This window comes from Papio anubis, chromosome 13 (genome assembly GCF_008728515.1).
Source record: "Papio anubis isolate 15944 chromosome 13, Panubis1.0, whole genome shotgun sequence".
In the NCBI taxonomy this organism is placed as follows: Eukaryota; Metazoa; Chordata; class Mammalia; order Primates; family Cercopithecidae; genus Papio; species Papio anubis.
In genome coordinates, this window is record NC_044988.1 from 48,090,055 (window position 1) to 48,105,349 (window position 15,295).

Here is a 15,295-nt window from a genome sequence, read left to right on the forward strand (position 1 = left end):
GGTAAATATTTTAGATATTCCTCATCATTGACAAGGAAATCTTTCACAAATATGCCGTCCTTATAGTATGAATATCTAAATTTCACAATGTTAAATACAATAGGTAAAAGTTTGGTTTTTCTTTTTCAGAATGCACATTCTTGGCATTTAATGTACAAAGCTATGTATTTCTGTTATACACCTTTAATAAAATATCTCCTAATTGTTGGCACACAAATTGAGTGCTTTAAAGTATCTTTTGTACATTCAAGAGATAAATTGTTATGTGTGCATAGTAAACAACCCATCTCCCACAGTAGATACATGTTAAGTATTATTGCCATTTCTGTGCTCACAATCAGTCCAACTACCTGAGATCTCAATTTGAGCCAACCAGTACCCTATCTTTTTAGGATTCCTACAAACCTCAAATCAAAAGCCAAGAAGCACTGGCTACCCAAAATACCTCTGCATGTATATTTTATTCACCCACACTCTAAAAGAAAAGTCAAGATTTTATTCAGGATAACTTAGTTTCAGGCACTTACAATAAAACAGGCTCCACAGGCAGAGTGGTATTTTCCCTTTTCAGTGCCCCTGTTTTTTAAACTGGTAAAACTACTTTCATATAACCCTCTTTCCATATTGTTACTTTTAAAAAATGTAACACACTATAAGGATTTATTCCAAAAGAAAAATACATTTAATGGCAAAATACTGCAATATGATCGGCATCATGAAAGGTGATTTCAGTAGAGCAACAAGCTTCTACCCAGACATTGATGTTCCATTAAATGGAATCATATCAACATATTTATAGAGCAGACTTTGACTTATTGCTGGTTAACTGAAACCTTGTCTCACTTTGAAATTTCAAAAACTCTTATGCAAAAATAAATGTTTCATTGCCTGAGTGTGCTCATGGAGTCATCTCCTTTCCCTACCTGCACCATGAACGCCCTGAATACCCCTCTCAAGATACCCAGCACCATGTCTTCTCACTGGTGATCTACCCAACCCTCATTAACCAGGAATCCCTCAAGGATAAAGATCAAGTCCGACATCTTTTTGTTTTGGAAGCTAGCCAATATTATATATGTATTTAATAGATGGATGAATGGTGTATAAGAGGATGATCTGCTGAAAGAAAGATATCTAGAAGTTATCAAGAAACAGAAAATAATTCGTTCTAACATTAGTAGAGTCAAAAAGGTAAAGACAGATTTCTCAATGTTTAAGAACCAATTACTATCTAAAGAAAGTTTGTAGAATTGCCCTGCCTAGGGTATTTAAAATGAAGCCTGGAAGCCGTGATCCAAAGAACTGAAACTGCTTCAAGCTCTGTGATACTTGTGTCATTCCAAGAGCTCCCCTCACCACCTTGTTCAGGTACACCCGCAAACAAACCCAGATGGAGCCACAGGCCAGGAAGGAAAAGGGAGAGAGGAGGTTTATCTAGCCTACCAGAACAGAACTCTCTAAAGTCTTTCCACTCAAGAATTCACAATTCCCAGGGGTAAAAGGACATAACACTGACTTTCTGATACTTGGAAAAGAAAGTAGTAGAGACCTTACGATGGAACCCAGAAATAATTAACAATACTTGATTCTGAGCATTGGCTCCAAGCTAGAATCATAGAATTTTTTTTTTTTTTTTTTTTTTTTTTGGACAAGGTCTCACTCTGTCATCCAGGCTGGAGTGCAGTGGTGCCATCACAGCTCACTGCAGCCTCAACCTCCTAGGATCAAGCAATCCTCCCACCTCAGCCTCCCAAGCAGCTGGGACCACAGACATGCAAAACCATGCCTGGGTAATTTTTGTATTTTCTGTAAAGATGGGGTTTCACCATGCTTCCCAAGCTGGTTTTGAACTCCTGAGCTCAAGCAATCCACCTACCTCAGCCACACAAAGTGCTGGGATCAGAAGCATGAGCCACCACACCTAGCCTAGAATCACAGAATTTTTAAATGGAAAGGGGGCATAGGGAATATCTGTTCTAGTATCTCCATTGTGTTATGTAGATGAAAAATCTGAAGTTCAGAATGGTGTACGTGAACCAATCATAGATATAGGATAGGTGTTTATCACTTCCAAATGACCAGGTACACTTCCTGACATACAATGAGCTCAAGTCATCTATGACTCTCAGGCAATCCTAGAATGGATAACAGAACTTTAAGAATGTAACAACTGCACTGGTACACCGGTAAGAAAAAAAAAGTTAAAAAAAAAAAAAGAAGAAGAAGAAGAATATGTTCCTCTAGAATAACATCATCCAATGGAAATACAATGCAAGCCATGTCATATATGTCATTTTTAATTTTCTATTATAGTAGCGATATTAGAAGGGTAAAAAAAGCCAGGCATGGTGGCACCTGCCTATCGTCCCAGCTGCTCAGCAGGCTGAGGAGGGTGGATCGCTTGAGTTCAGGAGTTTAAGGCTACAGTGTGCTATGACTGTGACTGGGAATAGCCACTGCACTCCAGTCTGGGAGATGTAGTATCTCTAAAAAAACTAAAGCTTTTAAAACAGGTAAAAAGAAGCAAGTGAAATTAATGTATTAATGTTTCGTTTAACCCAATATACCTAAAATATCATTTCAACATCCATTTAAAAATTATTCATGAGATATTTTACTTTCTTACTATACTTCAAAATCCAACGTGTCTTGTACATTTCTTTCAGTTCAGACCAGACATATTCCAAATGGTCAACACATACAACAGATAGGTGCAAATGCAACCAACTAGCAGTCACTGCCTGAGCGCTACACTGGAAAGATTAAGAGGCTACCACCAAGTTTAGTGAAAAAGACTACCTTGATCAATTAAGCCATGCCTGCCAAAACCCTGGGTTAGGACAGGCGGTAGGGTGAAAATCTGTGCAGGAAGGGAAAGGAAGAGAAGAGAATTCTGATGGAAATGTCCACAGGCTGTTGAACATGATGACTTGTAGAATCACACGTTTGGAAGACATCTGGAACAACAATGAAGCCATAAAAATATGAATTGGAAAGTGCAGATCTAAAATTCGAAGGTACAGACAAAAGAACCGCAAGCACTTGGGTACTGGAAGTTTTCTCTAAAAGTGTAGGAAAGATAAAGACACTAAAAAATATTTTTTGTTGATTAATACAATATCCGTCTCTTTCTTAAAATCTCTCTGACCTGTCTTCATATGACATAATCATAGGCATTAAAACAAATAAAAAATAAAGCAGTTTTTCTGACTTCCATAATTCATCTCCATCTATAGCACCAAGTTTCAGTTTTATGCACTTGGAACACTAGCTGCAGCTGCTCACTTTCCTGCCACTCTCACTTTTCTCTGTCTTCAAGGCCCATCTTCAATGCTACCACTACCACCCCTGACTCCCCACAAAGCTGCTGAAGATCCCGTGACACAGTTACTGGCTGTGACTCTTCTACTCAGAGTGTGCATGGGATTATGTCCCCACCTCTTCTTCTACTGCACAGCCTTGCATGATCCTCTACTTTTAAACTTGTGTGTGTGTGTGTGTGTGTGTGTGTGTGTGTGTGTGTGTCTTTTAGAGACAGGGACTGACTTTGTCACCGGGAGTGGAGTATAGTGGCACAATCATAGCTCACTGAAGCCTCAAAATTCCTGGGCTTAAGCAATCCTCCCACCTCAGCCTCCCGAGTAGCTGGGACTACAGGTATGCACCACTGTCCAACTTGGGTAATATTTTTATTTTTTGTAGAGATGGGGTTTTGCCATGTTGCCCAGGCTGGTCTCAAACTCCTGGGCTCAAACAATCCTCCTGCCTCGGTGTCTCAAAGTGCTGGGATTATGGGTGTAAGCACCATGATCAGTCTCAACTTCCATGTTAAGAATTTTCTTGGCTGCAAACAAAGCTATTCATCAAAACAAACGCATGACCATTCTCCCTGCCACCAACTGGAAGCTTGAACAGTAGCTGCTATAACATGACTTTGGGCTTTTCAAACATATGAACTTTCAGTAGTTTTTTAGAATCTAATCTATAAAAAGGGCAGCATCTTGTAGGATACTCATGACTTGTCTTGCTTTCACCAGTCTTCTGGATCCCCTCCTGAGCCTAGCCCGATGTGCGCAGTGAAGAGGGTTCTCCTTCACTCGAGGAGGCAGGGTGCATAGTGGAAAGGGGCTCGGAGGCAGGAAGATCTGGTTTACAATCCTAGCTCTGCTACTGACTACTTGCGTAACACTGAGAAAGCCACTTAACTCCTCTGAACTTCAATCTTCTCCTCTTTAATCTGCAGATAACAATTTCTACTTATGTGGATTAAATCAGGTACTAGAGTTCAAATGCCTAGCCCTGTCCAAAGCAAGCACGCTGTAATTAATAGGCTAATTTATGGAACAATTACCATGCACCACACAGGCTAAGAGTTTTGTATACTATTGCATCTAATCTTCACAGCAATGCAATGGGCAAGGCATTATCATCACCATTTTACAAATAGGAAAACCAGTGCTAAGAAGATGTTATCCTGCTTAAGGCCACATAACCAGAAGGTGATGAAGCCATGACTGGACGCCCAGGTAGCCTGATTTCAAAGCCTATGCTTTTAAATCACAGCCGTACATAACATGGCTTGATGGAATGCCAGCCTGTACCAAATCTCTTTTCTGGCTGCTCTGATAAACCTAAGGGCAGTGAATAAATAGTCTGTCTGCCCTTCCGAGTTCCCTCAGCTACACTCAGAATCTTCCAAGACATTCTCCTCTTTCCCACTGAGCCTAAAAATATCCCAATACAGACCAACAAATAGATGTAACTCCACTCCTCTTTAAAACTCTGATTTCCCACAGAACTTTCTTTGCTGCTTAAACAAGAGTGTCATTAGATAAAGTAATAGTGGTAATAACCAGGGAAATAAAGAAAATGGAATGCTAGATCTAGAAGAACCCTAGAGACCAGCCAGCCCTACTGCTTCATTATACAGATGTGGATGCTGAGTTACTGCCCAAGGTCACACAGCTGGTCAGCAGCAGCCTTCACCCCAGGGCCCAATCACCTCCCACATGCCTGACTTCCACTTACAATCCAATTTCAAACCCAAAGTTCAGACTCTTAAAGGATTTGCAGCCCATTTTTCCTTTTACCCAGTAGTTAAGAGCTTGTGACCTGTCACAGCTGCTGTGCAAGGGAGGAAAGCAGTGCAAAAAATACATTCTCCATCTAGGAGAGGGGAAGCTGCCCAGGATCGCCAAACACCAAGTCATAAAAGTCATCCTTCCATGCTAATAGCTTAGAATGATTCTAGGCTGCCTAGAATCGCAAAAACTCTGGATGCTACAGGCAAGGCCTTCTCAAAGGAGGATCTATGTCTCTGGAATGGTGTTTTGTCTTAACAACCCCACAATCCAATTAGCCTCAGGGAAAGAATAAAGCCCACACTTTTCCTAAAGTACATTTGTGTTTACCTGCAGTGCTTTATCAACTTTTAAAATATTTATTCACTAAAAGTTGTTCTCTTTTATTTATGATAGATCCGGAGGCCAAAGGACAAGTGAGAATAGTTTTGTGAATTGCAAACTAAGACAACTTTTGGACATAGATATACTTTACAGCAATCTTGAGGCAAGATACCTCACACTTCCTACCTACACCTTGTCTATTAAGATCTTTAAAGAATCAGAACAGTATGAGAAATCTGAATAACTCTGGCTTATACCCCACTCATGGTGCCACTGAAATGATCAAGGATCATAAACCAGAACTTAGCCGGGTGTGGTGGCTCACGCCTGTAACCTCAGCACTTTGGGAGGATGAGGCAGGTTAATCACTTGAGGTCAGGAGTTTGAGACCAGCTTGGCCAACATGGTGAAACCTCATCTCTACTAAAAATACAAAAATTAGCCAGGTGTGGTGGTGGGCACCTGTAACTCCAGCTACTCGGGAGGCTAAGGCAGGACAATCATTTGAACCTGAGAGGCAGAGGTTGCAGTGAGCTGAGATGGCGACACTGCACTCCAGCCTGGGCAACAGAGGGAGACTCCGTCTAAGTAAATAAATAAGTAAACCAGAACCTCTGACAAGGACTAACCCCTTAGGCAACTAGAAATTGGGTAACAGAAAGCAGGGCCAACCCCTGAAATATAAGTCAGAGAAAAGCAACCTTAACGGTTATCTGGTACACATATAACAAATAGGTGCAAATGATACACCAACTAGCAGTCTGCCTGAGCACTACGGTGGAAAGATTAAGAGGCTACCACCAGGTTCAGTGAAAAAGACTACCTTGATCAATTAAGCCACGTCTGCCAAAATGCTGGGTTAGGATAGGGGGTGGGGTGAAAATCTGTGCAGGAAGGGAAAGAGAAGAGAAGAGAATTCTGATGGAAATGTCCACAGGCTGTTGAACATGACTACTTGTAGAATCACACGTTTGGAAGACATCTGGAACAACAACGAAGCCATATGAATGAAGTTGCCAGAACAGAAGAGGAAGGAATAAAAACAAAACCTTGGAGAAACCATATTTGCAAAGAAGGAAAATAAGTTTCTGGGGGAAAACTGACAAAAAGTAAGAAAACTCTGTCACAGGGATCAAACAAAGAAAAGATTTTTACATGTTCAACAGTTTGATGCCACAGAAGAATCAAAAGTCATGAGGGCTGGGAAAAAGACATCTTATTTGGTGGCTAGAAAACAGCTTTAGTAGAGCAGCTGGGGTGGGACCAAGGACTCAGTGCTGAAGAAGTGGTGCTAGAGACAAAAGACCATGATTCTGAAAAATCTGGTGGTGAAAGCAGCAAGAAATTACCCAGGAGGTACTCAAGAAATGTTAACTCTGGGGTAGTCATCATGGGGTAGTGGGTGGAAGAACTAAAATCAGATCATCTTGCAAATATAGAGGAACAGATTCACAGATAGGAATACTCTGATGAACAAAAATAATTGGTGGAAAAAGAGCCTGGACTGGCAAGAAGGCATGATTAAAGAGGGCAGATGGATGATATTAAAGAGACATCTTGAGAGGGGAGAGAAGAATCAGAGCGAGGTCTGCTCGCCTCGACCCCGGGCATCTACAGACAGAGAGAGCACGAGGCAGGACTAGAAGCTAGGAAGAGATTCAAGGTGTGGTTCATGCCTGTAATCCCAGCACTATGGGAGGCCAAGGCAGGTAGATCACCTGAGGTCAGGAGTTCAAGACCAGCCTGGACAACATGGTGAAACCCCGTCTCTACTAAAAATACAAAAATTGGCTGGGTGTGGTGGTGGGCATCTGTAATTCCAGCTACTTGGGAGGCTGAAGCAGGAGAATCACTTGAGCCTGGGAGGCAGAGGTTGCAATGAGCCAAGACCGCGACATTGCACTCCAGCCTAGGCAACAAGAGCAAAACTCTGTCAAAAAAAAAAAAAAGAAAGAAAAGATTCAAGGTGTGTACAGGGTACTCTAGGGAGTGTGCTGAAGGGGATGTTAAAGAGTTGCAGACTTGATTCCAGGAGTAGTAATGCCAAGGAGAGGCCCTGCTGGACCCAGCTGGCCCAGTGTTGGGACTTTGATCAGTAGCAATGCAAGGCTAAGGACAGGTGATGGCAGGTGCTGATTAGAGGAGCCCTGTTGGAACGGGAAGGCAGGCGTCAGGCTGAGTGGGCAGGAGGGATGCCAGCAAGAGCCAGAGCTGAGGGATGGGAGAGAGCAGCAAAGGATATGTTCAGTGGCTACTGGAGAGCACCTCATGGGCTCTTCCGGCCCCTCCCACCTTGGCAATCAAAAGGTAAAATAATTTCTTCTGTGAAGAAATATTTAGATTAATTACAGAAACCTCTTCAAGAAGGTACAATTGGTCAAGACATCCCTGGGAGGCATGGGGTAGGATTTTGGCAATGGCCTCATCACCTCAGAGGGGGACACAGAAAGAAACATGTCCACAACTCTTTCAATTCTTGGAGAGCCAATCCTCTGGGGGAAGGAAGGTGCAACTCTGGAATGTTCTAACTCTGCACTACTCCTTTTTATGAGGCCCGGGGAACACTCTGCCTGAAAGCCTATTCCTAGCCTTCCCTATTACTTCCTTGAAGTTTGATTTCAAAAATCCCTCCTACCAGGTCTTCCTGGACCCCCTGGCAAGTCCATATTCACGTTACTCTTCCCCATACTCACACACCACACACTTGCAGCCCCTGCTCAGAGTCTGGCTTCCCCACAGCGGGGGGTTCATGTACCACTGCCTCAGTGCATGGCACACGATGGGCACTCAACACATGATTGCTGAAAAGCATGCAAAAACAGAGCAAGCTCATAGATGGGCCAGTTTTGTTCACTGGACTGCGGCCTGCCCCAGCAGCAAACTTGCAAACTGAGAAAGAAACCCACTAGCTAGATTCCTATACATGTGTCCTGTGTGGCACTTCCTAAATGAACGAAAGGTGGAAACTGGATTTAAAAACAAATCCCTGAACTTCAACCCTATCTCTCATACACATACATAATTTGAGCTAGATTATAAACCTAAATATAAGAGCTAGAATTATAAAGCTTTTAGAGGAAAATATAAGAGAATGTCTTTATGATTTGAAAGAAGGCAAAGATTTCTTAGATCACAGAAAGTAATAACCATAATGGAAGGAATTGGTAAATTAGACATTTATCAAAGTCAAATACTTCCACTCATCGAAAGATATCATTGAGAAAATAGATAAGCCACACACTTGGAGACAATGTTTGCAAAGGGCTGGTATCCAGGATATAGAAAGATCATCTACAACGGGGTAATAAAGAAAACCGAAAAGCTAGGCAAAGATTTGAATATACATATCACAAAGATATACAAATGGCCAACAAACATATACAAAAATGCTTAACATCGTTAGTAATCACAGAAATGCAAATTTAAACCAAAATGAAATCCCACAACACATAGACCAGAATAGGTAAAATGAAAAAGTAAAACAACAACAAAACCTACTGTTGTTAAAGTGGAGAAACTGAAATTCTCACACATTATTGGTGACAATGTAAAATAGTACAACCACTTTAGGAAAGTATGGAGGTTTTTTATCCATTACTAGGTGTTTGTCCAAAAGAAATAAAAACCATATATTCACAAAAAGAGTTGGATAAGAATGTTCACAGAAGCTCATTCATAAAACTGAAAAGGAGAAACAGCCCAGGTGGTCCATCAGTAGGAAAGTAGATAAACTGTGTTATTATCATTCAACAGGATACCACTCAGCAGTAAAAAGGAATGAACCACTTGCACAACCACAACAGCATAAACGAATCTCAAGAACATTTTGCTGGCTGGGTGTGGTGCACTCCTGTAATCCCAGCACTTTGGAAGACCAAAGTGTGCAGATCCTTTGAGCCTAGGAGTTTGAGACCAGCCTGGGTAACACAGCAAAACCCTGAATCTACAAAAAAACATACAAAAGTTATCTGGGTGTGGTGGCATGTGCCTATAGTCCCAGATACTTGGGAAGCTGAGGCAAAAGAAACACTTGAGTCCAGAGGACTGAGGCTGCAGTGAGCCATGTTCACCCCACCCCACTGCACTCCAGCCAGGACAACAGAGCGAGACCCTGTCTTAAAATTTAAAAAAAAAAAAAAAAATTGCTGAAAGAATTAATCAAAAGAGTACACACTTTATGATTTAATTTATGTGAATTTCTAGAACAGAAAAACTAATCTTTAGTGAGAAAAAAAAGTCAGATCAGGGGTTCCCACTGAGAGTGAGAGAAGGCAGTGAGGGCGAAGGGGCATGCAGAAACGTCCTGGAGCACTGGCAGTGTTCTTCATCTTCATAGGCACTTGGGTTAAATAGGCACATGATTTTGTCAAAACTCAGCAAGTGCACCTCAAGATTTGTTCATTAAATGCTGTTTCTTGCAAAAGAAAAAAACAATTATTGAACTGTAGTTAAGAAAACAAATCCTAAAGTATTTAAAGGAAAATTTTACTTGATCTCTTATTTACTTTGAAATTCTTTTTCTTTTTTTTTTCCTTTTATTTTGGAGGTGGTTCTTGCTCTGTCAGCCAGGCTAGAGTGCAGTGGCGCAATCACGGCTAAGTGCAGTCTCAACCTCCTGGGCTCAGGCCATCCTCCTGCTTCAACCTTTCCAGTAGCTGGGACTACAGGCATGCGCCACCACACCTAGCTAATTGTTTTTTGTTTTATTATACTTTTAGTTCTGGGATACATATGCAGAACATGCAGGTTTGTTACATAGGTATACATGTGTCATGGTGGTTTGCTGCACCCATCAACCCATCATCTACATTAGGAATTACCCCTAATGCTATCCCTCCCTTTGCCCTCCACCCCTTAACAGGCCCCAGTGTGTGATGTTCCCCTCCCTGTGTCCATGTGTTCTCGCTGTTCAACTTCCACATATGAGTGAAAACATGCAGTGTTTGGTTTTCCATTCCTGTGTTAGTTTGCTAAGAATGATGGTTTCCAGTTTCATCCATGTCCCTGCAAAGGACATGAAATCATTCTTTTTATGGCTGCATAGTATTCCATGGTGTATAAGTGCCACGTTTTCTTAATCCAATCTGTCATTGATGGGCATTTGGGTTGGTTCCAAGTCTTTGCTATTGCGAATACTGCTGCAATAAACATACGTGTACATGTGCCTTTATAGAATGATTTATTAATCCTTTGGGTATATATCCAGTAATGGGATTGCTGGGTCAAATGGTATTTCTGGTTCTAGATCCCTGAGGAACTGCCACACTGTCTTCCACAATGGTCAAATTAATTTACAATTCCACCAACAATGTAAAAGCATTTCTATTTCTCTGCATCTGTTGTTTCCTGACTTTTTAATGATCACCATTCTGACTGGTGTGAGATGGTATCTCACTGTGTGTGTAATGGCAAGATCATCGCTCACCTCAATCTCCACCTCCTGGGTTCAAGTGATTCTCCCACCTCAGCCTCCTAAGTAGTTGGGATTATAGGCATGTGTCACCACACCTGGCTAATTTTTTTATTTTTAGTAGAGATAGGGTTTCTCCATGTTGATCAGGCTGGTCTTGAACTCCCGAACTCAGATGATCCGCCTGCCTTGGCCTCCCAAAGTGCTAGGATTACAGGCATGACCCACCGCACCTGGCTCTCATTGTGATTTTGATTTGCATTTCTCTAATGACCAGTGATGAGCTTTTTTTCATATGTTTGTTGGCTGCATACATGTCGTCTTTTGAGAAGTGTCTGTTGACCCACTTTTTGATGGGGTTGTATTTTTCTTGTAAATTTAAGTTCCTTGTAGATTCTGGGTATTAGCCCTTTGTCAGATGGATAGATTGCAAGAATTTTCTCCCATTCTGTAGGTTGCCTTTTCACTCTGATGATAGTTTCTTTTGCTGTGCAGAAGTTCTTTAGTTTAATTAGCTCCCATTTGTCAGTTTTGGCTTTTGTTGCCATTGCTTTTGGTGTTTTAGTCATAAAGTCTTTGCCCATGCCTATGTCCTGAATGGTACTGCCTAGTTTTTTTTCTAGGGTTTTCATGGTTTTAGGTCTTACGTTTAGGTCTTTAATCCATCTTGAGTTAATGTTTGTATAAAGTGTAAGGAAGAGGTCCAGTTTCAGTTTTCTGCATATGGTTAGTCAGTTTTCCCAACACCATTTATTAAATAGGGAAATCTTCTCTCCATTGCTTCTTTTTGTCAGGTTTGTCAAAGATCAGATGGTTGTAGATGTGTGGTGTTATTTTTGAGGCCTCTGTTCTGTTCCATTGGTCTATATATCTGTTCTGGTATCAGTACCATGCTGTTTTGGTTACTGTAGACTTGTAGTATAGTTTGAAGTCAGGTAGCACGATGCCTCCAGCTTTGTTCTTTTTGCTTAGGATTGTCTTGGCTATACAGGCTCTTTTTTGGTTCCATAGGAAATTTAAAGTAGTTTTTTCTAATTCTGTGAAGAAAGTCAATGGTAGCTGGATGGGAACAGCATTGAATCTATAAATTACTTTGGACAGTATGGCCATTTGCACAATACTGATTCTTCCTATCCATGAGCATGGAATGTTTTTCCACTTGTTTGTGTCCTCTCTTATTTCCTTGAGCAAGTGGCTTGTAGGTCTCTCCTTGAAGAGGTCCTTCACATCCTTTGTAAGTTGTATTCCTAGGTGTTTCATTCTCTTTGTAACAATTGTCAATGGAAGTTCACTCATGATTTAGCTCTCTAATATTGGTGTATAGGAATGCTTGGGGTTTTTTCACATTGATTTTATATCCAGAGACTTTGCTGAAGTTGCTTATCAGCTTAAGTTTTGGGGCTGAGACAATGGGGTTTTCTAAATATACAATCATGTCATCTGCAAACAGAGACAATTTGACTTCCTCTCTTCCTAACTGAATACCCTTTATTTCTTTCTCTTGCCTGATTGCCCTGGACAGAATTTCCAGTACTATGTAGAATAGAAGTGGTGAGAGAGGGCATCCTTGTGTTCTGCTGGTTTTCAAAGGGAATGCTTCCAGTTTTTGCCCATTCAGTATGATACTGGCTGTGAGTTTGTCATAAATAGCTCTTATTGAGATACATTCCATCAATACCCAGTTTACTGAGAGTTTTTGAATTTTGCGGAAGGCCTTTTCTGCATCTATTGAGATAATCATGTGGTTTTTGTCATTAGTTCTGCTTATGTGATGGATTACATTTATTGATTTGCAAATGTTGAACCAGCCTTGCATCCTAGGGATGAAGCCAACTTGATTGTGGTGGATAAGCTTTTTGATGTGCTGCTGGATTCGGTTTGCCAGTATTTTACTGAGGATTTTTGTATTAACGTTCATCAGGGATATTGGCCTGAAATTTTCTTTTTTCATTGTGTCTCTGCCAGGTTTTGGTATCAGGATGATGCCGGCCTCATAAAAGGAGTTAGGGAGTCATCCTTCTTTTTCTATTGTTTGAAATAATTTCAGAAGTAATGGTAAAAGCTCCTCTTTGTACCTCTGGTAGAATTCAGCTGTGAATCCGTCTTGACCTGGGCTTTTTTTTTGGTTAGTAGGCTATTAATTACTGCCTCAATTTCAGAATTTGTATTGGTCTATTCAGGGATTCCACTCTTCCTAGTTTAGTCTTGGGAGAATGTATATTTCCAGGAATTTATCCATTTTTTCTAGATTTTCTAATTTATTTGCGTAGATGCGCTTATGGTAGTTTGTATTTCTGTGGGATCAGTGGTGATATCCCCTTTATCATTTTTCATTGTACCTATTTGATTCTTCTCTCTTTTCTTTATTAGTCTGGCTAGTGGTCTACTCTGTTAATCTTTTCAAAAAACCAGTTCCTGGATTCACTGATTTTTTTGAAGGGTTTTTCATGTTTCTATCTCTCTCAGTTCTGCTCTGATCTTAGATATTTCTTGGCTTCTGATAGCTTTTGAATTTGTTTGCTCTTGCTTCTCTAGTTCTTTTAATTGTGATGTTAGGGTGTTGATTTTAGATCTTTCCCACTTCCTCCTGTGGGCATTTAGTGCTATAAATTTCCCTCTACACACTGCTTTAGCTGTATCCCAGAGATTCTGGTACGTTGTCTCTTTGTTCTCATTGGTTTCAAATAACTTATTTATTTCTGCCTTAATTTTGTTATTTACCCAGTAGTCATTCAGGAGCAGGTTATTCATTTTCCATGTAGTTGTGTGGTTTTCAGTGAGTTTCTTAATCCTGAATTCTAATTTGATTGCATTGTGGCCTGAAAGACTGTTATGATTTCCGTTCTTTTACACTCGCTGAGAAGTGTTTTACTTCCAATTATGTGGTCAATTTTAGAATAAGTATGATGTGGTGCTAAGAACGTATATTCTGTTAATTTGGAGTGGAGAGTTCTGTAGGTATCTATTAGGTCCACTTGGTCCAGGGGTGAGTTCAAGTACTGAATATCCTTGTTAATTTTGTCTCATTGATCTAATATTGACAGTGGGGTGTTAAAGTTTTCCACTATTATTGTGCAGAAGTCTAAGTCTCTTTGTAAGTCTCTTAGAACTTGCTTTATGAATCTGGGTGCTCCTGTATTGGGTGCATATATATTTAGGATAGTTAGCTCTTCTTATTGCATTGATCCCTTTACCATTATGTAATGCCATGGTCTTATTTGATCTTTGTTGGTTTAAACTCTGTTTTATCAGAGACTAGGATTGCAACCCCTTTTCTTTTGTGTGTGTGTGTGTGTGTGTGTGTGTGTGTGTGCGTGCTTTCGCTTTCCATTTCCTTGGTAGATATTCCTCCATCCCTTTATTTTGAGCCTACGTGTGTCTTTGCACGTGAGATGGGTCTCCTGAATACAGCACACCGATGGGTCTTGACTATCCAATTTGCCAGTCTGTGTCTTTTAATTAGAGCATTTAGCCCATTTACATTTAAAGTTAATATTGTTATGTGTGACTTTGATCCTGTCATTATGATGCTAGCTGGTTATTTTGCACATTAGTGGATGCAGTTTCTTCATAGTGTCAACAGTCTCTACATTTCGTTATGTTTTTGCAGGGGCTGGTACCGGTTTTTCCTTTGCATATTTAGTGCTTCTTTCAGGAGCTCTTGTAAGGCAGGCCTGGTAGTGACACAATCCCTCAGTATTGGCTTGTCTGTAAAGGATTTTATTTCTCCCTCACTTACGAAGCTTAGTTTGGCTGGATATAAAATTCTGGGTTGAAAATCATTTTCTTTAATAATGTTGAATACTGGCCTCCACTCTCTTCTGGCTTGTAGGGTTTCTGCAGAGATCCACTATTAGTCTGATGGGCTTCCCTTTGTGGGTAACCCAACCTTTCTCTCTCAGTGCCATTTGCATTTTTTTCCTTCATTTCAAACTTGGTGAATTTGATGATTATATGTCTTGGGGTTGCTCTTCTCATGGAGTATCTTTGTGGTGTTCTCTGTATTTCTTGAATTTGAATGTTGGCCTGTCTTTCTAGGTTGGGGAAGTTCCCCTGGATAATATCCTGAAAAGTGTTTTCCAACTTGGTTCCATTCTCCCCATCACTTTCAGGTACACCAATCAAAAGAGGGTTTGGTATTTTCATATAGTCCCATATTTCTTGGAGGTTTTGTTTGTTTCCTTTCATTCTTTTTTCTCTAATCTTGTCCTCACGCTTTATTTCATCAAGTTGATCTTCAATCTCTGATATCCTTTCTTCCACTTGATCGATTTGGCTATTGATACTGGTGTATGCTTCACCAAGTTCTTGTGCTGTGTTTTTCACCTCCATCAGGTCATTTATGTTGTTTTCTAAACTGGTTATTCTAGTTAGCAGTTTCTGTAACCTTTTATCAAGGTTCTTGGCTTCCTTGAAATTGGGTAGGAACATGCTCCTTTGGCTTGGAGGAGTTTGTTATTACTCACCTTCTGAAGCCTAC

General features: G+C 40.6%; 1 protein-coding gene across 5 annotated transcripts in view; it reads right to left on the reverse strand.

Annotated features, from left to right (window-relative positions):
- Positions 1-15,295, reverse strand: part of SAXO1 (stabilizer of axonemal microtubules 1) — a 120,834-nt gene that overhangs the window by 24,508 nt on the left and 81,031 nt on the right. Inside the window, exon 1 of one of the 5 annotated variants that reach the window (XM_009188708.4) lies at positions 2,800-3,086. The exons of the other annotated variants lie outside the window; for them this stretch is intronic. The gene's annotated coding sequence lies outside the window, so the exon portion shown is untranslated. Of the gene's footprint in view, positions 1-2,799; positions 3,087-15,295 lie in introns of those variants that run through there. 5 annotated transcript variants of the gene reach the window in all.